Below are 27512 nucleotides of genomic sequence, written 5' to 3' on the forward strand. Positions count from 1 at the left end.
TATATTTTAATTTTTAGCATTTCTGTCTAAACAAAACAGTTTTCTTTTTCATACCATTTATTTCTTTGCCATCAGAAACATTTACATTTACCTTTCCCATGATGAAGGTCACAAAATGATGGATTAAGCATTAAAAATAACTAGAAAGCATAGCTGAAAGACAGAACACATACTGAAATAATGGATCGTTTTGTGGTGATGTTTGAAGATGAACACTTTGTATTCATGAAAATTTCTTAGAAAGTAAATTCTAAGTCACATCATTACAAAAGATAATAGTTAAAAGAAATTTGTGGCACTTTAGTTAATATACTACATATTCATAATTCCAGGCAAAATCAATTTTTAAATATAAGTTTAATGTGCTTGCTACGCTTAGTCTCATATCTCATTTATGCGGTGTTTTTAAACTGGAACGGACTAAGACTGTGAACAATGAAAGGAAAAAAATTACATGGGATACAATGATGTGGGCCATTGCAAAAGACAACATACCAGTCTGAAAATGTCATGTGCGAGTGCGGAGGTATAACGTCTCTAATTCATGACCTGAAGAACCTGGTCAAGCAGAGGTGCAGAAGTATTCGGCCTTGCCCTTCTGCAGAAGAATCTCTACTGGTCCACCAAATGTCCTTATTCTGTCATGTAATGCCACTTTCTATTCAGTGTTGGAAATGCTTCTAAAGGCAGAATGCTCCATGGGAACTTGTTTTCCGTATTTCATTTTAAGGACTTATATGTCTCTCTTTGAGTGCAATTAGTGGTTTTCTGGGGAAAAAAAAATTTAAAAAAAGGAAAAAAAATTCAAATCAAAGATATATATTTCATGGCCTTTCCAAGTTAAGTTGCATACAAGGAACACTCATTCTGGGGATTATTCTCTCAATCATATTTAGCCTGTGCAAGATCAGCTTATTCAATTAGTAAGGTAGAAGAAGCGAATCATGTTTAGAGAGAAGGCAGTAGGAAAGTAGCTTACATTTGGGTCATTATAAAAAGCTTCAGAAGGACCTGAATTTTTAGAAGATCGGCAATCAGTACCTTCTTTAAGAGTCTCATATTTTCAGTGCCTGGATTTAGGCAGATCTGTATGCAACACAAACTTCAAATCTCACTTGCTCCCTGTATACACACTGTCTTATTTTAACTGCACTTTTCATGCTTTACTGGGTTGATTCAGCTATTCCTTATAAGGCAAGCGAGGATGAGGATGCAGCTAAGATGTTGTTTGGGACTTGAGCATGATGGACACAGTCAAGTGTCATGAATATCTTGTCCACGGCAGATGTCATCAGTAGACAACAGCAACACCTTAACAAGAACACAGTGCCTGGAGTGGGTCACAGTGATCACCTGCTGCTGGAACAGTTTTTCGTACAGTCACCTCAAGCAGTTGTCTCATCAAAACACTGCTGGAGAATGCGATGCAAGTCAGATCACACAGAAGGAAGCAGGAAGGGAGGATGTAATGAAGTAGTGAGTAAATAATTTTTCATTATTCCCAAAATATCTCAGAAATGGAGGTGTGCGGCAGCATGTAGATAAAAAGCAAACACAAGTTGGTATTTGTCCTTTAGGTAGCCAGCAGTGCTAATAGAGCACGGCCAGTGATGCATCTCTGTGCATACAGTGATGCAAGTGAAAGGTGATGGTGACAAAGGTGGCAGCAGAGATAGCTCATAGCTCCATGAATAGGGGCTGAAGGGCTTTTTGTTTGGAGAAAACTTCTTCAAGCAAGCTGGATAACGTGTAAGAAAACATGATTCCGAATTCCCTTTCAGATAAAGAATATGTGAAAGTATAACTCAGTGTTAGCACCTGCTCCGCTGTAGATCTTTAATTGCATCACTATAGTATCTCAGTTTAACAAAAATCTACTGCATGCATACATAACTAAATATGTTTTCAGTGCTTCTTAAAAAAAACTCCACATGGATGTATCACTTCAATGATACATCCTCCCAATAAACAAATAGCCCATAAAAAGCACTCTTTTTCTGTTAATTCTTGCAGGGGGTTTGTGCTTTCTTCCTGACAATACCCTTGCACAGCTGGAGCCCATTAAATTTAACAGCATCACAGCAGCTTGCAGAGGCCTTAGAACTCCTTTTGCAATAAAAGAACTTTTTTTTTAAAAAAAAAATAATTAAAAAGACATAAAAGCAATTGGCTTCCACATAATGGGATTATAATGTGAAATGATGAAAAGATGAATAAAACTACTTATTTTTACTCCCCTGGAATTAGCCAAACATAGTTCATTCATGAATATTTGAAAGTGATGCGATCCATCCACTTCCTTGTATATAAAAAACTGTGTTTCATTCCCTCTAGCATGTCATGTTTGAGAGCTCCAAGGTATCCTAAGAATGCTTTTGTTACATTAATTTGAATTAAAATGAAGTGGGCAGCTTTTTAGCACCTAGCAGGACTAACAAAATGTTAAATAAATTGGGCTGTCGTATATCCAAATTTATCATTCAGCATTGAAGACTGTGTAAGGAGTCCCAAGAGAAGAGAGAGGTTGTTTTACCTGATGTTCAAATTAGTTACCTCATCTCTTTTCAGAAATCTGCTAATAGTAATATTACAGAAAACTGATCATTTTTTCAATTTCTGTAAGGAACACCTTGGGCAAGGAAACTTTGATAAACAATGAATCTCCTGGGGAGCTACTATTAGCTTGTAAATCCTTTAAAATTTATTCTGTTGGGATCCTGACTTGGCTGAAGCTCTGAGGTAGAACATCTTTTGGAAGGAGATGTACCAAGAGTCTTCAAAATTCTGAAACTGGTTGTTGTTTCAAACTACAGGAAAAAAAAAACCAGGAAAACAGGTCAGCAGAGGCTCTTGAAACTCAGAAAACTCAAAATCTGATAAACAGGAGACTACTCAAATATTTTCCAGCCAGAACACCTTCAGATGCTCTCAGGAAAGCATCAGCCTGACCCTTGCAGTCATTCCCCACATACCCAATCATAGAAACATGTAACGTACAACATCTGCACAGCGAGTTGTGCAAAGACAAATCCAACAGTTCTGCTCTTCATCCACATGGTTCTTTTTCACTGTGTGCTGGCCATAGGTATCTGGCAAGGGATCTGAGCTAAGAAGTTTCAAACTCTACAAGATTTGAAACAACTGGTCCAGCTCTTTGGAGAGCACATAATACAATTAGTGTTTAAAGGAGAATGGTTGCAATTTAGAAAATACGAAAACACAACTCTATTATACACTATCATTCTACAAAATACATTAAAAGATAGAGCTGAAGAATGTAAATTCTGACCAGGCACACAGAAAACCTGTGGGTAAACAGTTTATCTTTACTTTTTACTTTATGTTGGAGCCAATAGCTTTATAGAATTTATGGTGTTATTTACAAAAGCCACACATGATATATCAGAGTGCCCTCAACACTGTCTTTCCCGAGGAGTCATGTTTCTCATGATCAACTTACATCACGAGGAGGAAAGGCCAGTGAAGATCAGAAGACAGCTACAGAGTTGAACCATGAATTTTTCTGTTATAACAGGCTGAGGCTAGCATTAAATACATCTAGTTACAGCATTGTATCTCTATTAAAGACACACAATATCGCATTAACATGTTCTTAATATTCGAACCGTAGAGTACTTTTGAAAAAAAATGTCTGAAAACACGAAGTTTAATTTTAATGGTCTTAAGCTATTAGTTATAGTAATCACCAAAATAAAATGGAAAAGGGGTTTGAGTCTTTTGTTCATGAATTATACCAAAATTAGTTTTATTGTTTTCCCATCTGCATTTAATATGGACCTGGAATCTCGACTGGGATTCTTATTCTGTATTTTCATTAAAGTATCAGTAACAATTTCACAAAAAATATGCCAATGAAGATACAAGGAAAAAAAAAATATGCTTGTCAAGTGTGGTTTCTAGACACATGAGAGACCTTACAGGCTGTGGAAAAATAATCAGTAATATTTTAAAATCTCTAATTTTCAATAGGCCTATGATTTTCCCATTTCTGGCATTTCAATTATTAAACCTGACATTATTATTATTATAATTTTGACTTTGTATTATCTTCCACATTTCTCTACAAGACACTATTGTCATCTTCATGGCCACTGATTTTGATTTAATATGCTAGGAAAAACATGAGTTTTCCCAGTTAATCTTAATTGAAAGGAAAAACTGTAACAACAGAAAACAAAAAAAGGGGAAAAATAATAAGATGATAATAATAATAATAACAATAATAATAATAATAAAAAGAACAGAACAACATTTTGAAATTATAGGCAACGGTAAAGAAAGGAATGGAAATAGCACTATAAATAAAAGAATAGGAAAAAAGAAATTTTCAGAAGTTACATCCCAAATCTAAATGGAAGGGGATTTCCATTATTTATTGTCAATTCACTATTCCTCCTGATTTCACTGCCCAGCAAAGTGGGAGCTCTGTGGTCTGTATAAAGTAATTTTCAAGGAAGATATCACAAAATCCTCCATACTTAGTAAAAAGTAAAAAATAAACAAATAAAATAAAGGTACAAATAACAATGTAAGTTAGTGACAGAAACCCTGGTATTCATCACTACTTCTCTGGTTGATTAAACACCTCATTGATTGGACTTTCCTGCTGCATGTTGTTTCATTTAAAATCCTGAAAGATAATCCATTCTTGTGTCTAGTTCAAGCCGAAATCTGTTATACCTCCAGATTCTGTGTACAGAAGTTTTGCTTGGATATTTTAAGGCCCTCCTGAACAATTTTCAGGTTGTTGTCTAGGCATTAAATTTTGTGGGAAATCATAATGTACCTAAGCATATAAAAATCCATAGAGATTTCTAGATCTACAATGCTAAAAGCATGAATTAGTCTCTAAAAGACCAACTCACAAAATAATATTCAGTCTGTGAAATCATACTCAGAATTATGAAATTAAAGGATCAGTTGAAAAACCATACCAGTACAGCCCAAAATACTGACCTACCCTTGTTTTAAGTAATAGCAAAGGCTGGTATTTAAAAAAAAAAAAAATCTTCATTTTCAAAAATGGTTGCTAAGTGACAAAGATTTTCTAGCATTCTGTCACACTTATAAAGGAGAAAAGGTGAAACAGCCTCAAAAAGAAAAGAGAAATAAAGTCTAATTGACACCAAACATCTGGTTACCATATTAAGAGAAGATGAATCACATTTTACATGGTTAACCCTAAGGATTATATCCTGATAATCCTTATCTGCTGTGCCTGGCTGAGGAACGTAGCCCATCTGTAAGACCAAAGAACTTCCTCTGACAGCAAGTTTAGCCAGCAAGAAAATTGCAGGTTACATACCTTAATTACTACAGTATTTACCACCTGAAGGATGAGACTAAGCAGTAGAATTAATTTGCTTTCATAAAATCAGTCCTTAGTATATACATTTCTTTTACGTGAGTTGATATGGTATTTCTACTTATAAAAACTGTATCCCAAGAAGTAACCCTTCATATACACAGCTCTTCAAGGAGTGCAAGAGGTGTTGATCTGGACCTAGATCATAGGAACACCAATGGATAGAGGACAGACGCTGCTTGAAAAATGGAATCATCCACTGGTGGCACTGGGATTGGGGCCCTGGCACCCAAGCTAAGGTCCCATCTTTATGTCAGAAGAAGAGTGTTTTCCCTGAAGAGTAGTATTTCCTGCCTGCAATCTCATGAAACTGAAGCACAATATTCCAGTCTTTGATATACACACAAAATTACACGCTTTTGAAGATTTCCATATGTGGTTCTGAGCGTTAGCCATCCGCATTTCTAAATTGTAGTAATTAAAGGTGATATACTTCAGAAATGTGGCAAATTTCTATGGAAAGATCCATTTCGGTCACCCCAGAAAAAGAATACACACATACTCTACAGCATATTGTCAGTTAGTCTAAACTTAGGTGGACAAATCACAGTTTAAGATTCATCCCAAACATTTAAAGGACACTTAAATGATAAGGAAAATTCCATAAACAGCAACAGCTTTAAATACATTATTAGTAAATATGCTGCCATAAGTCTTCAGAAAGAGTGATTTTCAGTTGGTGAAGCTTTGGTACATTTTGCATATAGTAATTAAAATAAAATGGGCAAGTACAGTCAGCACTCTTTCTCATTATAGAAACACTTCAGATATGAGAACTTTCACAAACTTGTTTATTCTTTCCTCTGTTCTTCATTCTCTTTTTTTTTTTTACTGATGCATATTAGAATTTAATTATATCACTTAGTATTGCCACAGCAAACATATGATGTAGCTTCAATTAGGAATTACCTAATGGATATTAGTACAATTTAGCTTTGTAATTAAAGATGTAAGAGCAGTGCAAATTCAACATTACATGATTACAAAACATTACAACTACTCTGATGGCACTGAAAATGAATATTTTATAAAGGATTCCATAAACTACTCTTAAAAAATAATAATTTCTATATATGAAATTAGTCTTGAGCTCTCTACATGTTACTGCTTAAGACGATGTTGCTATGTCCACTGGCAAAGTGACTTTTAACAATTAAAATATTCTTTGCTAAATCATGGGTTTCTGTGATTAAATCATGTCCATTTTAAGATATTCTGTCCCGCTTTTATTAAGAGGAATTTTTAGAGCAATTTCTGTCAACTCTTTCTTAGGAATCAAGCGTACTGATGCTACTAAATCAAGGACAGCTTACCCTGATTGAACTCTTCTTGGCAGTGACATCAGAGAGGCAAGTCGTCTGTCCCTCCAGCTGTTTCCCACCAACACTTCATAGAATCCACCTCTTCTGTGATGAAATATTACGATTTTTCTCCTGTTGGCTTCATCAAGAGCACTCACAGCAAGAGACCAGTCTTAAAGAACTACCACCCAATGACTTCTACCGACAAAATTAATATTGAACTGTAAAATCCTGTTAATTGATTGTTTTTTACTTATAACCAAAGATCAACTTAGTTTTGATTTTACTGATTGCTGATCATGCTTCTCTTGAGTTTATATATTAGTTTGAGTTTATATTATATGAGTTTATATTATAGCACACAATGTTATTTGATGTGAAGTACAAACACAATGACCATTACAAAACAACATTTTGCCAAGTGCAAGACGCTAACTCAGTGATGATTTGACAAACGTATTTAGAGAAACTATAAATGTTATAACAGTAATTAAAAAAAATCATTAAAAAGATGAACTACCATCTTCATTGCTGTGTTTGTTTGGTGTTGCCTTAAAAACTAAAATCAACTTCAGAAGCTCTGCTAAACATTCACTGTACTGCAAGTGTGGCCACAGGTGATACTGGACTGGGTTGGATGGTTCTGTGCTCTCAGCTTCCACTGTCACCCAGAGAATGGCAAAACCCAGCAGGAAGAGGGAAGGCATCACAGTAGGAAGAAATGAAACATGAACAAGTGTCACACTGAATGTGACACTCAGAGAGGGTAAGTTTAGACTACTTGATGGAGTGATGCTCTATATCTTCGTCACCAGCATCAGAGCCGGTGTTAGGAAGTGTTGCAGCACTACTCAAGCCCACAGGCCTACAGCTTTCCTGTGTGTAAATAGAAAGCAGGAGAAAAAGGGACTGCTGCTTGTCACCAGGTCACACTACGATACAGAGGTGGGCCATGCTGAGCACTGGGGAATGTATGACCAGGTTGCATATAGATGTAGCCAAACAGCAGTCTGACTCTGATGCATCTCATATAACCTAGAGATGACATGAGGAATCTTCTAAGCTTCATCTTGCTACCTGACAGTCTTTTTTATCTGACTCATTTCGTGACCTCTCTTTATCCCCATCAATCATAAATTAGGTTCAGGAGAAAAGTGGAATCAAAGACTTTGCAAAAAGACTCTTCGGCCATATGAGATGCAATATAGAAAAGTTCATGACCTACATTCCTGTAAGAACCGAACAGAGCAGCTGGATTGATGTGCAACTAAACCATTTCAGCGAAAGCATGAACTGCAAGTTTTATAATGGCAAATTATTCTTGTGCTTCCCAGCTAAGATGTGCTTCCTAATTATGATATAATTTAAGTTTTTTTTACTTAGATCTTGCATGATAAGCATATTAAATTACCATGATGGCTACAATTTATCATGATCATTAAAAATGAGATATTCAAACTGTGGTTGGTCATTAATCATGGTCAGTACTATAACAAATAAATGGAGTATAGTGCATCTTGGGAATCTATGAAAAATACTTAATTTGAATAGCCTGAAAAAATAGAACAGATGAATACTTATGTACAAAAGCAAAATATAAACAGATAAACATTATAAAACCCATAAAATATAATTTTGAGCTAGTTCCACTGCTATCAGTGTTGCCTTGTCTCTACCCAGAACATTTACAGAAACATTACTAAAAACTCCCCCAACTGAATACCAACTACTCTGGCTAGCATTTTGCACATCAGCATTTTTACTTGAATTCCTTGTGCTAATTTTCCTCATAGGTCATTTTCTCTTCTGTAAGATTGGAATAAAAGTATATGGCATGTTCTGCAGTTTAATTAATACTTATCAAAGTACTTAAAGATCTTCTGCTGAAAGAGTGAAATAGGTTGGTCAAGACGGTGACTTCTAGGCTAGCAGAATAGATAAAGGTGGATGTTACCAATTCCTTAAAATTTAGCTACACTATAAAACGAATAAAAAAAGTTCCTGTAATGCTAGGAAAACCCACTGGGTTGAGAGTGCTAGGAAAGTTTCCTTGAAAAATTCTCAACCTCCTGCTCCCCTGCCAACGAGAAGAAAACAGAATTTAGATAAGTAAAGACTTACCTGGGAAAAGTGGTAATGGAAATTGGATGTAGTTCACTTTGGCTAAAAAGCCTCATTTTACAAAAGAGACCAAAACCCAGAAAAATGTCTTCGCGTATTCCAAGAACTCCAGGCTGTGTCTGCAATAAAAGGAGAATCCACCACAGTCAATGTCTAAAACAGTCTGTCCACAGCCTGAGGCAAAAATCCCAAGGAACTCTACATTTCATGTGTTCCTTTAAAAAGATGTTATTCCACAGAGGCCTGGAGGATATCCAAACTCCAACTGACAACTATTGATTATTGCAGTGGACTGACTATCGCAGGAAGACATTTCTGGTATGCAGAGTTTGGTTTAGGTCTTACTTGATTGTTTGTCTGTTTGTTTAAAAACTCAGTATACTGGGAAGAGGATGCTCATACAAGTGGGTTCCCATTTCTCATTGAAACTAAGAAAAGTAGTAGATGTTTTAGAGCTCAGGTCATCCTTCTCAAGTTTAGGTAATTATTGGATCATTTACAGGAAAGCATGCTACTCTAATTTTAAACTTTACATTAATCACTGCTGCCCTTTACCCATATTTTCAAAAGCAGAGCCAATTCTTACATTATCTATACTATTAAATTACTGTATTTGTAAAATGAAATGCTTGAGTAACCTAAAAAAGTCTGAGCAGAAATGGTTACTAAAGGAATGAAGCCCTCTTATAATTTTCCCCTCCGTATTCATATAACTTAAAGTGATGTTGATCAAATCCCTATTATTTTTTTCTTAAATATAGTGTCTAGCAAACAGGGAGGAGAGAAGAGGCAGGGAGACACGTTGCCATGTGTTGAGAAGAAACAGATACAACAGAATTTCCAACCTCAACTGCAATCTTATGCATATGAGTGGTAGTATTTAAATTATTCACCTAATGCTAATTCACCGCACAGTTCAGGATTTCAATGTATTTGCACAAGACATCAAAAACATAAAGCTGTTACTTGACTACAGCACAGAGCCACAGCTTACTAAGGCTCAGCTTGTCATAAATGATCATTCTGAAACACGTGAAAACTAGCAAGCTGTAGGTATGCAGGACTGGGAAACTTGAACTGTGTATGGAGTCTCCACTGTTCCAGTTTTTAAAAATATACCCTCAAAAACATGAAAACACTCACACTTCAAAAACCATAATTATTTTTCACATAGTTACTGAAACCTTGTTCAAAAGGCAACATTAAATGGTGACAACTATCGTTTTGGAACAATAAAAAATACTTGAAAGTTCATATAAAGGGAGTCCATTCCATTGCCCATCCCTTTAAGGAGAGAAATGGCTCCAGACCTCTCCTTCAGGAGACACAGAGCTGAAGCATACTTTGTAGCTATTATATAAACATGAATAAAAGGCTGTTTCTAAATGGTGATGAGATGCCTTTCTAAAGCACACGAAGACATTTGTCTTTTTGAATTGTACCCAATGCAAAATGATGTCAGATAGAAGTAAAAAGCAGTGTGCATCAGTCATGGTTCAGATGTGAATACGTGGTGCTCTGCAGCAACAGCTGTGCCCTGATGAAAAGGTTGATGAAAAAAATGGTCAGCATTTGCAATCAGGAAAAAAAAAATCATCGCTCCTGTAAGAATTGTTGGGGACCAGATGTTAAAATCCAGTAAGATCTGTTTACTTCAGAAGAGGGTGTTGTAAAAAACATTAATCAGGTGGTTTTATGGGGTTTAGGTGGTTTTATTTGGCTGTTTTATAGACTGATGTTATTGGTATTAAATTGTTACGCGGTAACTAAAATCAGCCTGTTAGAGATCGACACAAAAGTAATAGCTATCAATACAGAGTGAAATTATTAAAGAAAGTAGAGGTGTACTATGAATTTCACTTAAATATAGCATGTCGTAAATATAGACGTTAACACAGAAAAAAAAGTAGAAAAAATAGTTGTCAGGAATCAACATAAAAGTGTCCTCCCACAGATAGCAGGGATGATTTTTCAGAAAGTTGAAAAGTGTAGCAGGAGCTAATGGAGAAAAACATCCAAGAAAAACCAGTGGCACCCTAAACTGCACACGTAACACTTTGATCAGGGGAAAATATGCAAAGTTCAGTTTTGTATCGCACAACTGTACCAACACGAAACTAAAGTAATCCCAATTAAATAGTGACTTAGACTTGCACAACTGCAAACACAAGTCAGGGTAAGGTTCCGGCCTCCCAGGTTCCTGCACGACTGGAAAGCAAGACGAACCATTTGGCACACAGGAAAGGCTCTTCTGTTATCATTTCTCCTAAGAAGAAAAATTCTTTGGGCACAACTGACTGGGCTGGTGGCAGGTAATGGGATTCTTCTGGAAAACAGGGAGGTGCCAAATCACAGCATATGGCAGAGACTGTTAAGAACACAAGACTCACGTTCAGAAAAGGCGAGGCTGGAAGCCTATGCTCCAGACATTATAGGGGATGGATTTCCCCAGACCAGGCAGACTGCCCTGCTGGGACACTGTTTCAAAAGCCACGGAGCCTGGGAAGATAACCCTACGGGGTCCTCTCCTCTGACACAGCAAAGCTGTGATTAATAACGTGAGCTTTTCAACACTTCAATGCCATTTCAGTCCAGCTCTATGCTTAGACGACACACAAAAGGGCTGATATTAAAATAAAAGTACTTGTTTTCAAAATGCCAGAACCTCCGACTGCTAGAAGTAAACAGAAATCAGAACTAACTCTGTTAAAATCGAAAGCAAAACACAGTAAGCCTGACTGCACCGTCTATTAAAAACATCAAAGAAAGCAAATAGTGGTTGAACATATTTTTGTAGGCGCCTTTCATCCTGTAAGGTCAAAGAACTTCACAAATAAAGGGATCAAACAATATTTTTTCTTTAGGACAGATAGGAAAATTTTATAAACTGAGGCAAACGGAAAAGCAGGGTCAGAAGCTACTGCCTTTTACAGCAGGGCAAATCCTATCATTCCTGTGGATATATGGACAATGTCATAAAGGAGAGAGCAGAGCCTTGCTCAGCTCTGAGTGACTTACCCTTTGCCACAGAGTAAGCAGTGGGACTCCATGGATTAAAACTGGTTCCAGGGAGCTGATGTAAGTGTTGAATCAAACAATATGCAAGCAAACAGTAAAGCACTAACGGTACAGCAGTGTCCTGACAGAAATCCCTTGGTAGAAACTTAAGGAAGCATGCAACACTATATTTTATCCTCTGCTTGGATTTCAGGGAAACAGAATTTTGTGGCACCCAAACCAGTATTTTACTACTTCTGCTGCTGTATGTTTTTTTCCTTTTAACCTTGTGCTGAAGCTTTCAAAATGTATTCAAAGCAGATGATTTTACAGATGCTCCTGACTGAGCACAGGCTAACAAATTCACCTTAACACAATCTAATATAGTTTACTGAAATCTCAAGCAGCTACAGACATCTGCTGTACATAAGATACTTTTTGCGTAAATTTTTGCCAATGCTATACGTGAAATACTCATTTTCAGTAATATTCGCCTAGCCCCTTTCAGATTTTTAAAGCATCAAGATGTTAGCAGCTGTTAGATATTTAAAATGATTTTTCATTAGTTTTCAGTGGACTTCATTCCAAAGAGAAAATTATATTGCAGTAAATAATGTGGCAAATGGAGAGGTATTGGGTATCGAAAAGAAGTTTTCTTTTTCAGTTAGGTTGTACAGCTAGCAACTCTGCATTTAGAACAGCATATCCGTGCATGTATGGGTGGGTACCTGACGTGCCTGTCAATATGTTCAGCATATCAACCAAAACTCTCCCCACCATTCTGCAATAATGAAAATATCCAAGGACAAACCTGTTTGCAGCAGTTCAAATTCCCTTAACTTGTTAAGCACATCTCTAGTGGGTGGTGTCCTGTTTCTGGTTTTATCACCGCTGAGCTCAAGAGCAACTGGTAAGAATTAACATGTCATCACCAGTGACTTTAGGCAAAAGACGCCACCACACAACTCAAGACAGTCCTGATTGCTGTGCTAGAAAACGGCTGCGTGATATTATTAGCACACTGCTATTAGTTGTGTCCTTGAACTCAGAGATTCATTTGGTAAGAGACCTTTCCTTTCACCAGCTGATTTTTGCTATTAAAGCTGCAAGAAGAAAATGTCGGTGAATGAACAGCAACAAAAGAAAACAAAATCCCAGCTGAATTAAATTATTATTTGTAAGACATTCTGTGATATTGATCTGCCTGACTTATAAGTAATTCATGCAGTTTAGTGCTGAACAAAAGGTACAATTTTAAGAAAATGTGCTGTAGGGCATAACTTGTAGAATAATTAAAAACTTAAAATTACTTCTTTTGACTTAACACCTTTGCTTTCACTTCAAAATAATGTTACATAACTCAGTAGTATAATGACAAGAGGTTTACACAGAAAATTAGGAACAGTCTTTTTTTTGCATTAGGCCTGTGAGAATTTCTCTTGTATAATCTGATCAATACTTTGCTTCTCCCTTTGACTTTCATATACTGTGGGACATTTAAAATAAGTAGACGTAAAAGGAATAAAGAAAGGACCTATCCATTTAAATATTCAAACACAACTACCCCTAGAAAGAGTAGATCCAGTTATTGCTGTCAGAAGATAGAAGATTTTTCTTAAAAGAACTGAGCATGGCACAGTCTGTTAAAGGTCCTCCTTTTTATATTACTAGCCATCCAAATTCTTGTGTTGGATTTAAATGTATTTGTCATGCCATAAATTTGGGCAGGAGGGGAAAAGCGGTCAAAAAGGAAGATTGATAGGAAATGACCTTAATAAGCTTTACAGATTGTTTAATCTCAAGGAAAAAAATAAAGTTAGATGCTAAGGATCCATTAGAAATATGCCTAATTTGTGGTTTAACCCTGCGTTTGACATTTAACTTGGTTTTACCGATTCCTTAATCCCCCCTGGCCTTCGAGCCAAAATATCTTTTAATTAAAAAGCTATAAATGTGCCCCTTTGTCCATCTCTTAAATCTGCAATCCTCTTAGACTTCCCCTTAAAAGCCTAATCTCCTTAGTTCCGTAGAGAAAAACCCTGGCTCAGTGAGGATGTGGCAGAGAGCCTAGCAGAGCTGAGCATCCCGGTCAGGCTCTGCACTGGGCAGGCAGAAGCCTTCTGCTCCTCACCTCACCCAGACAGCCTCCAGGGATTTGTTCAAAACAGGTCCGTGAGTCAGGAACAACATAATCGGGTAGGCAAGGGTCCTTCTCTGGCTGACTAGTTATTGGGTAATGCCACTGCTTTAGCCTCAGCACACAGAGGGAAGCACCCCTAAAACTGATGGCAGATCTCTCCTGGTACGGTGGGATCCAGGATCTCACCTGAGATGTTTCCAGAAGCCTGAACAGAGTGAGGCTGCTGCTTTCTGAGCAGCTCAGCCTGTGCCGCACCTCTCCACCACCCAGTCTGGACCCTGGTGTGATTATTAAACATCCGTATGCAACCCAGGCAGGGGAATGGGATAGGCTACTACATTTCTGGTGTATCAAGCAATGAATCCTTTCTCTCCAGCAGATTTTTTTAGCAACAATTATACCAGACATATCCTTCATATAGAGCAACAGATACATCTTGAACAGCTGAATCTTTAGATTTTTAATTTCCATCACATACTTCTACTATCAATAGGAAATAAAACCAGCCCCATTAATTCTAAACTGCAGTTCAAAAGTACTGAGACAAAAAGTATTATCTTCGAGATAATGCAATGGAAACTGGATTTTCCTGAAATGATTTTTTTTTTCTTTTCTGTCCTTGATGAAAACACATTTGTACTTAATGTAGGGGGGAAAGGAGGAGGAATCTTTATATGCTGAGCCAAATTATTGTTCTGGTACAAAATTAAAAATCAAGATTAGAAGCCAACCATATTTCTCAAACATGACATGTTCTCTGCACCATATGCTCTGAAGAGAGATTCATTTAATTATTTGGAACAAGTCCATATAGTTGTCAAGTTCCAGGACTCCACCCAAAGTCATGCAATAGGTTTCCTCAAGGTGCATGGCATCACATTACCCTGTTTTCCAGATTTGAATTACATTCCTCAACACCAAAGACTTCAACAGCATCTCGGTCTGATGATAGATACCTAACCCCAGAAGGCAACGAGACCCGGATCAGTGCTTCAATGCTAAAACTGACAATGCAGAATAAGTTTCTTAAATCATCGATATTAAATACAAAGCATTAGATATCTAAGAAGGGTGTTAAAAATAGACAGCCTGCCACTTGGGACACCAAAACAAGGGAAATTTTGACCCAAAGGCCCGTAAATACATTGCATATTATTGAATTAAAATAACCTCCTTGGGAAGCATCCACTCCTAAGCAGGTTTCCTGGTATCCAAAACGGGATAATCAAAGTCTGAGCAAAGCACCAGCCAAATGTAGCAAAATTTTCTTTGCACTCTTAAGGGCATCCTATCCTGATCTAATTCCTCCCAAAATCACGTAATTTTGGGACAGACCAGCACACACCTAAACACTGGTCAAAGAAACCTAAAGGGTCTTGAACTTTTTAAATATGGGTAGATCAAGCCTAGTTAAGATGACAAAATACAAGATGGTGGCATATGTGGAAACGCATTTCACCTTTCACATGGCAACCTATGCTGTCATATTTATGGAGGGAAAGGGATCACGAGACAAAGAGAGAAACAGCAGGATGAAAGCAAACTGAACAGACCTGCTGGGAGCAACCAAAACGTTTACTAGTGTGTGGTTTCTAATTCTGTTTGAAAGCTATTTCCACTGGAAGGAGGAGAAGTGGAGGATAATTTGAGTTACAGCAGTGTATCGTGTTTCTGCACCAATTGTGCTTTAGAATCTGCTTCCTGTACTGAGATACAAAAGTTATGATTTTTAGGAATACAATTCATGTTTCACAAGTCTACTGTACAATGTGAAGTGAAAAACCTGTTTCAGAATTACCTATGAAGTGTGAGAAGAACTGGAGAATCCATCCTGTAAAAGAAGAAACGATCATTACTGTATGCGACAGTTGAAATAGCAGAAACCATCAACAAATGTTTAGCTAAAGATGGTAACAGGCTGTGAAAAGAGTAAGAAAAAAAACACATCTTCGGTGAAAAAATCAAAGGCACCTTAAGTTGGGCTCTGTTACTCATCAGGATAGCTTATAAAAATTTTGGGTGTTGCTGTTATTGAGCCTCACTAAACAAAAGGAGAAGCACCAGCTGTCCTAGTATTTACCTCAGTGAAGACCAGACTGCACAGTAGTTCTACTTCATGAATTAAGTATTTATGTCACCTTTCTGTATATAGTTTACCATGTTTTTTTTTTCCCTTGTAATAAAACATTAGTTGTTAACCCAATGTGTGGGTTTTTTTGCCGCATCTACATTAGTAAGCAGTGTGGCAGAATAAGAGGGTGTAGTAGATGATGTAGGTGACCCCATGTCCATGTGAATATTGATCTGCTTCAGGCATTTTACCTTGGACAAGATATAGCCTGGTATTCATTAAGTATTGGGGCATACAATTGAATTCCAGGAGCACAGCTTTAAGTTTATTTCCTTTCAAAAAGAAACCATCAAGTACTCTGAGGTTGCTCTTCAAAGTAAACCACAATGCAATAAGTGGAGATTCACTTCCAAACTTCATGCCTGTTATGAGGCAAATTGCTAATTTAGACCCATCCTGAGCACTACAAATCTTATAGATGTTATTCTTTTCAGTTTTTCTGGATGAAGAGGTCACACTAAAGTTTTACAAGCATGTCTTTTATATTTGAAACCACTGTCCTTGCCACACATCAACACCCAGCAGAAGAGCAACACTTATCAAAATCACATATTTCATAAAATGTCAGCAGAAAATATTTGTGAGGGACGGAAAGGACCTATGTTTATTTCAGCCAGGCTTCTCACTGAATAACATGCATCATCTGGCTGAAAAAAGAACCTTCCTAGTGTCTTTCAAAGGCTGACCACCATTTCTTTCCAAAATAAAATAGAAATAAATATAAAGTATAACACAAATAAAAACTGTTTTTCTTCAGTAGCAAGTATTATTACAGAAAGTGGAATAAAAACGTGTTCAAGCTCTCTCTTCTGTCTAAACGAGCTTGAAGCCCACTTCCAGTTTGTTTTTCCCCATGGAGATGCCTGAGCGCCTCAGCTCCTAAGCCCTTCCTTACCTGAACCACACTTGATGCTGTCTTTGTCAGTCACCCAATGACCCTAATTCAATAGGAAGCGCACAAAATACCCATCGGGTACAGCAGGACACTCTCAGCTGCAGTTGAGTCCTCTTGGGCAGGCGAAGGCCACGCTGCCACTCCTTGGGAAGGATTCTGTGGCGGTCAAACAGGCTGCAATAGTTGGCCTCAGTGTTCACAGCTGCACACAGTAGGTGTAGATGGTTCTAGCTCTCTCTTTAATTTCTAATAAGAAAACCTGACCTGAGCTGGCCTGGTTTCTGCAATTCCGTTAGAGAATTCCCTGGATAGTATGGATGTATAATCAGTAACACCTGCAACCAAATGCAAACTCATCAACCTTCAGCCTTGTTACCTTAGATAACATTATTTGGATGTAAGGATACAGTTTAATTAAAATAATACCATTTTAAAAGCCTAGTGGAAGTCCCTAGCACTCATGCACCTTTTATCAAAGAATATTACACGTTAAGTTTTGTTCTGAGTTAGGCTAAAGTCATATATACTTATTTCAGTTTTAGATTTTTCTTTATATATCCATGGACATTGTGGCTCTTTCGAAATTTAATAATGTCTGTGCTATGTTAATTTACGGTAGGCATAATTTGATAGCACTAGGTGCTAATGAAAAAAAAATCTCAAAAGAAGCTCAGAGCCTTTCTAAAAGTATGTTTCTCCAGATCAACTTACTGATATTTACTGATACTTCTTTCTGAAAGAAAAGCTCAGGACTTAACTGTGTACCTTCCATAATGTCTGCATAATTCTACTCCTTTGATCAAACTTCTATTTGTGTTGTAAATAGTTTATAGATAAACACCTCAAAAGATACTTTTTCTGTGTCTAAATGGAAATGACCTTCTCTGAATTACAAACTAATACTTTTCTTCTTTTCTTTGCACATTGTATGGAAGCTCTTAAAAGCATTATAAATCGTTAAAAGCTAATGGCTCCCATCAAGGTTTTTACCTTCACCACAGCTCTAAAAAAGGAAGTTAAATTACATTTTCTACTTATGATTGTCAGTTGAAATGCATTCATCTCTCTTTTTACCAATAATTGCAACATCCAGCTTTCACTACATTCAATATTTCTAGACATAATACATACATATTTATATTTACCTTAAAAGGTTATGACTTTGAATGCTCCTGACATTACTATAAGTAACCTCTTCACTGTAAAATATCATACTAGAACCTAGCATATATCAAACTAAAACCTACACGGATCCTCAAAAGGAAAGATCTATTCCAAGAAACTGTTGGTCATTCCATTACAGCCGAGTAAGAAATAGTCTCTTTCTACCTGTAAAAAAAAAGGGAATGATCAGGATTAAGATAAGGTAGAGTGATAGAAACATGATGTTACAGAGAAACTTTGCATTAAACAACACCAAAAACGTAGAGTTTCTTCACTATCATAGAAGATTCACACTGTTCTTAACTTCTTACTAATACATTAAAGTCACAGATTGATGTTGAGGTAAATGATATCTTTCTTAAAAAGGAACTACGTTCTGTTGTATGTCTGCACAAGATGTTTTTCAAAAGATTTCCAAAGACTACCTTGCTTTAGAGTTGGTGGTACAGTTGAATACACAGGCATATAAATTACTACAATATATGTACTTCTGTATACACACAGGAAATCTAGAAATGAAAGTGCCAATCAATCACACTGGTGATATATGTTTGTATTCACATTTATATGTATTCAATAGCATAATCAAGCCTAACACATTACTTTTCACTATATTAAATCACTCTCTTTTATGTTACATCAATGTTGTTGTCTATCCAAACTAGTATATGTTTATAGACACTTCTTGGAGAAATTCTACATCTATATACATTGAATTCCTGTGATATCACAGAGAATGAGTGTAACTGAAGACATCATTCAGCCCATCATACTAATTCACTTACAGTGACAACACCAAGGCAGAAAAGGATGTTGGAAGAGAGATGGGTACCTTCAGCTGCCTAACTATACAAACATATTTCTCTTTGGCATCACTAGTACTTTGACTACATGTATAGATTTGTTTAGACTCAAATCAGAAGACAGACAAATATATTTTTGGTAGATTTAGTATTTCGCCTTAGAGAGAAGACAGTTACTGTAAATCACTGGCTAGGGGACTGATGTTATTATCTTACTCTGACTTAGATGAAATTATCTATATCTAGATCTGAATGAATTTGTCAGTGTGTTATCTGGGGATAGGAGATGTAAATAGCTACGACCTCCATAAGCTGCAGTGCTTATGGATGTTGCACAATCTGAACTATTTCCTTCCTCTCTCACTGTCCCATAAACCCTCTTATTGAAACATTATTCTCAGGACAAAACACATTAAAAATCTGAACCGCATCTGTCACGTTACATTATATGTCATAAATACAGATTCTAAAGGAATTGAAATAGCACAGAGGTTTTAATGTGTAGCTCTCTTTGTGCGGGTCTCCGACAGGAGTTTCTCACACACAATTAAGATCTTCCCTTTTAAGCTGTTTAGGCTGGGAAATACAGCATCTAATGCATAAACAATGCCTGACACTCTGTGAATAGTACCAAAAACTGATAAAAATATATAACAAATAGAACTGCACATGCGGTTCTTTTTGGCTAAGACTGCCCACAAGAGGTGTGCTCACAGAGCATCATGTGGCAGAGCAGGGCCTCTCAATTTCTTTTTATGTTCCGATTCCCAGGAAACATATATGCTGGTTTTGTGATAGCTTGGACAACTGAAATGATTCAAGGATCAGAGGATATGATAGAGGAAGAGCAAGCAAGGGAACTTAATTTACACAGCTTAGCGAAAAGGAGATTAAGGGGATATAAAACAGTATAAATATCTTCAAAGATTGAAGGGAATAATATCAAGGCAGGAAAAGGATTTTGTATGTTACCGAAGAAATGTTAATAAATTTACTGTCCTAAACCCATAAAGTTTTGGTTAAAAAAGCAGGGAAAAAAATCCAAACAAACCTGCTAAAGAGATTAATAAATGGAATATTCAAGCATAGAAAACAAATAAGGTGGCTGCATCACAACCATACGAAAATAGAACAACGTAAACACTACATGCTGGGTTTTATTCTGTTAAGATGTTTAGGAGTAGGGCCTTCCAAATCTAAGAAAGATTTTGTGGCTCATGGTGGAACAGTTTTTCTTTACGTGAGATACACTGAAGCCCAGAAGTGCCAGCTTCATGTTTTGCAATCTCTAGACATTCTTAAAGTTATGTACGTGAGGACCCTGCAGCCTCTTTTGCCGTTTCACCTTTCCGAGCCAAAGGAGGAAAATACTGCCTAAACATATCGGAAGCACTTGCAGAACTGAAATAAAATCAGAAACACAGAACCTAAAAACATCCCTTACTCAAATTTTGCCTACACTATGGTTCTTGAACACATTAGATTAGCAGTGTTGGAAAAGCTAATGAATGATGCTAAATACAATTTTTATCTGAGTAAATCTGAGAGAACAGAAAATGCAGAAAATGTTAATGAAAATAAGAGTGTTCTTAATGAAAGGATTTCAGCCAGCCACAAAGGAAATAAGATGGATTCCTAGGCTTTTTTTTGGGGTTTTTTTTCAATCCCCTACCCCATTCTCTCCCTATTAACTTCTGAAAATATGTCATAATTCCAAAAACATTTCACAAAAAAGGGATAGTTCTTCCACAGGAAATGAATTTCAATAAGTTCAGTAGTAATCAGTAGCCAAGTAGAGAAAAGAGAGTCAAATAAGTGCCTTAACTGTGTCAAATGCAGGAAAATAAACGCACCATTATCTGCCCTGCTCAGCACTTTAGGCAGCTGATCAACAGGGATGAGAGTACCATCCTCAGGTCGCTCAGAGTTGGGTGCAGCAGGAGTTGCCAGGTGATGGTCCAGGATCTGAGAGGGAACTGAGGGAACTGGCTGATGTGACATCAGTGGAAACAGCATTTTGTGGAAGATACTCTAGAAGAAGGTTGTTTTGCTGCTGAGTACAGAGCGGTATTGAAACATGTAGGAAACCTGAAAAGTTTCACTGGCCACGGAAGGAATCTTTTTTTGGTACAAACTGGGTCATAAATGCAATAAAAGTTATCCACATTTGTTTCTTTTGTGTATTGAGCCTTTATGTTAACCTTCTGGCGCCTAAACTCTTTAATCTGAAAGCTTCTAACCCACCTTAAAAAATTAAGGGCCTGTATTATATTGATCTTTCTGTTTAATTCCATGTTTTGAATAATACATCACAGAAGTGGCAATGCTTTTATGATATGTTGGTGTCATACATCATAACTAGCACCACTGCTCTAGTGATGTATTATCCACACAGTGGCACTAACCAGAAAGATAAATGCTAGTATATGGACAGCTACGTACATCTCTTGAGAAATAGGGATAAAGGCAGATTAATTTATACATGGGCTGAAATCCAGAAATAAACAGAATGTCTGTCTGGTAAAAGTGCATAGTACGTGCATCAGGATGTATATACATCTTTATAAAAGGAGAAAGTCACATATTCAAGAAGAAAGTAATATATTTGTACTGAAGTCAAATATTCTGTGAGCACATCTCGATTCTCTGATATAAAGGAAACCTGGCAGGAGGTGGCAACATTGAGCACAGCTGCCCCACTTACAGAAGAAGCTGAATCAAGTATGGATTGTTCCACCCATTTTTCAGTGCCTCAGCCATTTTCAAGAACCAACCCCTTATCCTTAAGTGTTTTCAGGATAATGATATCCATGGTATCCATGGAAGCCCTTTTCTGCCAGTTTTCTTACATGTTGTCCTGGTGCTATACGTAATTTCTGTACCATACGTTGTGCTGTTTCGCCTTTGATTTTCTGTTTCACCCACAGGAAGAGTAGAGCTGCATTATTTTCTCACTGACATCACAAAACCCAAAGGCCATTACTTGCCTGTAAACACCATTTTTGTTTCAGCAGCCAGCCTCGTTTCCTGAGCTCCTTGACAGTCCTGTAGAGAAGGGTGGTTAGCAAACAAGTTTCTCACTTCAGAACATCTACAGACCATTCTGATTGTCTGGGAAATAATTTGTGTTCCCAGCCCTGACAGCTCCAAATTCAGGAGATGCCGCTATGCAGAACTGCCGTGACTCACGTTGCGATAACGCAGAAGAACCCTACTCCCTACTGCCCACGCCACCCATGCCTGCTGCAGAGCTCCCCACAGAAAACCAACCCGAGAGATGCTTCAAAGTAGTCCTGTCTTATTATCCAGTCCTTCTATGTGTGGCAAAACAAATACAAACAAAAGATCGGGATTTGGGAAGGGAAAGATTCATCTTTATGACACTTATTTGTCAGATAAAATAACTGCAATATGTTTCCCCTTCCCGTTTATGCAAATAGAGATGAAGAACTGAGCATGTGGTGCATTAGATAATATGTAATTAGCTCATAAACCACAGTGGTTATTCCAGATTCTGTGGTCTGTGAGTGGATCGTATTAATTAGGGCAGGATGAACCAGCTCAGAACTAATGGACTTGACACCGTGCCTGTCCTCTGAGTAGAACAAAACCCAAAGCTTTTCTGAGGCTTAAAATGCTTTGTTTGCTTTTATTAATTAATCAGTTGAGACTAGACATGAAAATACCTCAAGAAAGATTTAAATTTTTCTAAATTTTTCAAAACTTAGTCACTACCATAAGTAGTAGTTATAGGACAACAACAACAGCTCTTCTGAGATTTCTAGCCTGATTTTCAGCATTTGTGCCTGAGGATAATGTTATTCTCTCAGTTTCTAGCTTGTCACCTTGCCTTGAAATCACCAAAAATACTTAGGAAATGAAAAAGAGAACCAGATATGTGAGAATAAGGAAAAAAAAATAACTGCACGTACACAAACATATCCTTCAGCCAACTTCTGACTACCGAAATATCGCCCCGTTGGAGCAAAATTAGTGGTAATGATTTATCAGTTGCTACTGTGCACTACGTAATGCTAACAAGTTGGTCTGTCAAGTCTCTTAGCAACATTAAATCAGTCAGTCAGATGGTAAGACTGATAAGACGAGGCATATGATAATGGAATTTTCTAGATTGGTTACACTTACTGCGTTTTATTTTGCTTTGTAGCACAACCCCTTCCTTCCCACATGGTTAAAACACGTCCTGTCGCTATCTCAGAGTCTGGAAAAGGCTTCATAACTACTTTCTTGCCTGGCAAGTGGGAAGTAAAGACGTGGTGGAATACCATAGATCCATTAAACAAATGACAATGGCAGCCTTTGGTGGCCCAATGCCTCTGTTGTAGATTTAATAGTGTATGTACTGGCAAATTTGCCAGGTGCTTTCTATAAAACGATCAGCATGCACAAGTTGTAAGAGCATATTCTCATGCTTAATTACAGCAACTGTAGCATCAGCACAGGTTAAACACAGTGGCTTTCAATTTCCAGTATTAATCAGAAGAAAACAATGAAATTCAGTCCAGTAGGCTTTCAATTCCCTGTCCCTGTATTGTGGTTCCATCATTCTTTTCTCTGAAAAGGTTTTATTCAGCTTCTGCTTTTTATATCAAGCCCTGTGAATTATCTGAAATAAAATACAAGCCCGATAATTTGTTATAAAGCTGAGACTGCATGTACATCATCAGTCCTGTTGCAAAATTATTTTGTAAAAATGGCTGCTGATGTTGGTTAGTTTTGTATTTGTTATTTTTTCCGTCTCTTTATGCTTTTGTATATCTGTCCCCAGAAGATCATAAAATTATTTTAATTAGGGATGTCAACTTCTGCCTGAGAAGCTGAGGGGGTAATTACATCATTTATATGCAAAATGGGTAATTTTCTCCCTGCTCTTCACCATTCTCTTCTTTCCATTTATTCCTCTGTATCTCCACTCTTCAGAGTTGAGCTATTTAATTTTATTTTGGTCCATCTGGAATATCTCCACCACTCTTCCATTCAGTCTCAGCCACAAAAGTAGGAGTTACCTTTACTCTAAATGTTCACAGCTCTTTTTTTCTCCATGTACTCCAGACTCTATTTATTATCCTTAAGGAATTTAAGATCCACCACAGACACATAGAAGTGGCTTCTGACCTCTTGTACATCGGTAACATTTTACTAAGTATTATTAAATAAAGGAAAATTACAGAGAAACCCGATCTGAATATCAAAGTTTTTTTCTTTTAAAAAAAAAAAAAAGGAATAGCATGTGGAAAGAAAACTTCATTTAGAAAAAACCAAGGTGCAATGCATTTCAAAATGTCCTTAACAAAGAAAACCAGTAAAGAGGTGAGGGTTGCACAGCAATGGAAATCACCATTGACTGGAAAAGCAAAAAGTGAAGGGATTTCAGCTGGAACCAAGTGCTCATTACAAACAAGCAGTGCAATGAAAACCATTTACACTGACATTTTTCTGGCAGTAGATCACTAGATCCTTTTTTCAGTTGCTTCATGCAGAGGGGGTAAATTTTGAAACTTCTCACCCAAACTAAGAGGGATAATGCAGATTAAAACAGTGCATATGAAAATATTCCCTTAAAATGGAAAACGTGCAGAAATGTGAAAATGATGAATTTTTCAGATTTAAGAATAACTCTTGAAATTTTTTGGGGAACTTTTTCCTAGTAAGAAATCAAAAGTTCACTGCTATCTAGGACAAAATATCTAGGCTGCTGAAAGATTCACTACTAATATCTAACTAAAAATTTACTTTACCGTAGCAGTACCACATAATCAAAACTGACAGTGTTTTCACACTCATAACCTTACAGAGAATTTTAATATAGCATGAAAAGAGAAATGCAGACAACTTCAGGTATGTAAGAATAAAATAAAATAAAATAAAATAAAATAAAATAAAATAAAATAAAATAAAATTAAATTAAATTAAATGAAATGAAATTAAATTAAATTTATTTTCTTTTTTAAAAGAGGGAGAAGCAAAACCCAGGAGCTTCATTGAACTATGTCTTTGCAAGAGTTTGCAAAAGCCAGCATAATATACTACAGACAGAAAGGGGGATCTTTTCAGTCAGAGGATTGTTTTCATGGAAACAAGGGATGAAACTATAACAGAAGATTATTTAGCTACTAGTCAGGAAGCAAACATGTACTCAAATCTTCACACTAGCTGGATCCTGGGTTATAAAGCCAAAGTAGTCAAAAAAACATAAAAGTAGACTGTAAATGTTGAAATTCAGGACATAACACGTATATATGACAACAGTGTTGATTCCTCAGCTACAGATGAATTTCCTATCTTATCCTTCCACAGGAAGAAAATCTTAGGAAACCAGCAGCTGAGAGTATACAAACAAGAAAAATATACCTCTATTTAGGTGGGAAAAGTGTACTATTTTATTTGAAGGAAAGATGAAAATAAAATATTTGCTGAACAAGTAACAGAGGATACCAAGGAGAAAAGTACTCTGGGTGGAAAATATAGCCCATATGCTTGGTTTCATAATTCTATCCTTAACGATTAAGCTGACTGTCAGAAAAGAGATGGGAACATTGGAGAGCATATTTTCATGCATAAGAAATTTCTTAAGCGAGTTTCTCAACTATTCCGTGTGTGCGCCTTCTGGAGAATGGCTCAGACACTAATGTAGAAGCTGGACAAACTCCCACACCCCTGGAAGGCACAAGGAGAAAGGAACAATGAACACTGGTCTTCAAAGAGACTGCGGAGGGGAGAGTTGAGTCTTCTCACTTATGTGCAAATTACAGGCATCTGGGAGAGAAAGAGCATAGCAAATACTTCTATCAAATGCTTCTTTTGCACCAGAGGGGGCCTAATTACCTTCAAAACCACCTGAAGTAATTTTTCCACAGACCACAATTAGGGTTATTCTTGATATCCAAGTTTTTCTGCTCCATGCCTTTTAGCAGCATATCACAGACCTGCCCAAGTCCTGGATTTAGATCCAGATATAAACTGTACTTGTGAGTGAATTTTACTTTGCTCTTTCCTATGGAAAAATTTACATTACACGGTTTTCGATTCTTTTGAAGAATTCATTATAATAAGCAAGAACTGAAGGAGATGTAATCAGTTCTCTATTGAGCAGACAGTACAATTACTCAGGAGACTTTGGTAAAAAAAAAAAAAAGAAAAGAAAGAAAAGCATGTAAAATCTGCATATAATGCATTTATGTATTTTGATAAACAATAGAAAAGTCTGAATGGAAGATTTAATAAATCCAGGAAAGACCCAGACTGCAGGTCTAAACCTACTTTAGAAAAGGAAAATTACTTGAATTTACATTTTCATAAAAAGCAAAACTACGAGAGAAGTTAATATAGTCAAGTACAGTAGTGATTTGAAATCATGATAAATATGCCTACCTTGGGCAAGGAAAGCATGTAAGACTCTTTCAAACAGTGAAATACATAAAGAAATAAGAATCTAACCCAGAACGACAGCCCCAAAATCTCGAAGAGGTCTTGTGCCGAGATATCCCAGTATTTAAAGATTCTCACAAGTCATTATCCATGAAATCGTTACTTATTGGCCACGGAGGCCTTGCACTCTTATTTACTCAATTCACCCCTCTGGTAGTGAGAGGCACATGTCCCAAGAAGTCTAAGCCTTCTCACAAGCAAATAAAAAGTTTTACCTTTGTTAACCCATAAATCGCAAAGAGGGAATTCCTGGTTGTTAGATGGAACTGTACCATTGCCTCGGACGAGTAGTGTAAAACACCCTCGTGATGCCGTGCCAAGAAGGTTCTGGGGTGAGACATTGACCTGAGACACACAGGACTTGACCTCCAGCGTGGACAGAGTGAACAGATGCACCAGCCTGGTGTTAGGCTGCTTCATTCCCAAATGATCTCTGAACAATTCCACTGCCTACACTGTGACTGTCTTGAGGGAAAGTGAAGGACATTTGCCTCTCAGTTTTAAGTTCTGAATATTTATAAAGCGATGATTATTAATAACAATCTCATTAAACCATTCTGCTGAAAGTGGAGCGAGATGTTGGTCGAGGGTTTTTTTTGTGAGATTCAAGTTTATTTAAACATCTTGCTCCTGCATTCCAGTTGACTGCTCGTGCAAAGCCATTACTAAGTTTCACACATTTTATGACACTCAGACTAAAGGACCAGCGTTCTGTTTATTTGCAGTAGTTTTAAACAAAACTTGGTATCACTATCATCAAAGCTCTCAGGGATCTTCTGATATCTCTGAGCTGATCTGGATATGCCTGTACTTTAGGGCATCAAGGTGTTTAATTTTCCTTACTAGCAGGAGAAACTAGCGTGTAGGCTATTCCAAGTTCAAATTCCAAGTTCAAATTCCAAGTTCAGTTGCACATAACGTGAGTTCCTCTGCTGTCCTATGGCGTTGTTTTGAGGACTGGTGTTGGCTGTCATCAGGGACTCTTACCTTCAGAAACCAACGTCCTCCTCTGAGGCTGTTACACGACACCCCTCGCCATGGTATGTGGGGCCGAGGGAACCAGCTGGAGTATTAACTGCCCAATTATTTGTGCAAGTGCAACACTGCAAACACAATCAGTAATTA

At 37.1% G+C, this 27512-nt stretch overlaps 1 long non-coding RNA gene across 1 annotated transcript; it reads right to left on the reverse strand.

Annotated features, from left to right (window-relative positions):
* Positions 1–201: 201 nt before the first annotated feature.
* On the reverse strand, positions 202–22111 carry LOC128852065 (uncharacterized). Its single transcript, XR_008449675.1, has 7 exons — positions 20792–22111; positions 18219–18300; positions 15744–15776; positions 8809–8927; positions 6700–6792; positions 2768–2807; positions 202–768 (listed from the first exon to the last, which is right to left on the reverse strand). It is a non-coding gene; the product is annotated as an uncharacterized LOC128852065 (long non-coding RNA).
* Positions 22112–27512: the final 5401 nt, after the last annotated feature.

The sequence above is a fragment of the Cuculus canorus genome, chromosome 4 (assembly GCF_017976375.1).
Source record: "Cuculus canorus isolate bCucCan1 chromosome 4, bCucCan1.pri, whole genome shotgun sequence".
NCBI lineage: Eukaryota > Metazoa > Chordata > Aves > Cuculiformes > Cuculidae > Cuculus > Cuculus canorus.